This window comes from Lipophrys pholis (assembly GCF_963383615.2).
Source record: "Lipophrys pholis genome assembly, chromosome: 3".
NCBI lineage: Eukaryota > Metazoa > Chordata > Actinopteri > Blenniiformes > Blenniidae > Lipophrys > Lipophrys pholis.
In genome coordinates, this window is record NC_137627.1 from 22,015,867 (window position 1) to 22,017,370 (window position 1,504).

The following is a 1,504-nucleotide window of genomic DNA, read 5'->3' on the forward strand; positions in this document are numbered from 1 at the left end:
CAAAAAGGCAAAAAAAAGATTTCAATTTAAAAAAAGAAATTCCACCTTTTTTCAACTAACTTTATTAGGAGAACAAATGATCTCATTAAGAATGAATATTTGGTTAAAATCACCTTTTCCATTCACTGCTGACATGGATGAAGTGTTGCAGAGCATCCAGAAAGGGAGTAGAGTTGGCAATCAGTGGGCATTCCAGGACTCAACACACTGGCTGATGTCAATGCTGATGACCTGACATACCAGGGCTGAGACACAGAACCTGTCAACCCCATCTTGCAGACTTGAGGACCTCTTGATCTTGCAGATGTGTCAGGCAGGGTTTTATTCTATAGTTCACTCGGTTATTTAACTACAAAGTTGTCAGGATCATTTCCTAGTAAAAACCCCGGGGAGACAGAAGACACGGGAAGTTTAAAACAATTGTATTACATTGTTCTTGCAAGAAGAGACAATGTCAGAGTACAACCTATGCAAGAAACCAAAAAGTCAGGCATACATGACAATTACATTTTGGTGGAGCTCAGTTTAATATAAATTCAATTTTAGTTCAACAAATTTAATGGCTCACTGTAAGAAATCCATACAAACCTCTTCCCAAATCCTTTCAATGTGATGCTTCTGAAAGTAACGGGGGGACAACAGATGTGCATGTCACAAATAAACTATGAGTACATGTAAACAACAACAACACAATGAAGTCAATGATAAAGTAAAACATTAAAACTTTTTACAACTTCATTCCTGCAAAGCAACATTGAAATTTAATTATCAGAGCATATCAATTTCACAATGTACCGTTCAGAAAAAGAACAGCAACAAAGAAAACCTACCGATGTTGATGGTATCTGCAGAAATGCCGGCCATTCTGTTTGGTGGTGTTGAGGGAGAATCGCTTGTAAAGCTGCTCCTTCTCCTTTCACAGGCACGTCTGCCAAATGATGACAGGAATCCTGTCGTCATTTTAACCTATCAATTCAAGTAACATAAATCATTAAGATGATGAAAATAACACACAACTGCATTCACAGCTGCATCAGGTTATTAATGGTCATACCATCAAGAAGAACAACACTAATAAGACATTTTTGTATGATATTATGAACCATTAACCAACATGCAAAACGGTATCATTTGTTTTATAGAATGTATAAATATTATAGTGTAAGTACAAATTAACCCTACTGATTTTAAGTACATTTGTAGCCTCACATTTGCAGTTATTATTGTGTTTTAATGTGTATTTTTCTCTCCTGAAAAATGTTTCTTTTAATGTGATGAATGAGCTCTGAGGACCGTCAGCAAGTGTGCTGCTTCTGACAGTAGGGGGCGCTGTGAGGCTGCGGTTTGATCAATGAAAAGCCGTGATTTTAATCTTGTACTGTATATCATAAATTAATCTCGTCCAACGCGGCTCGCCTCAGCAGTAATGAAACAACTTCAGCTTGGAGTTGATCTTTGGACATTTCTCTCTGAAAACCCTCTAATAGATTTCACCAGTAGTCGT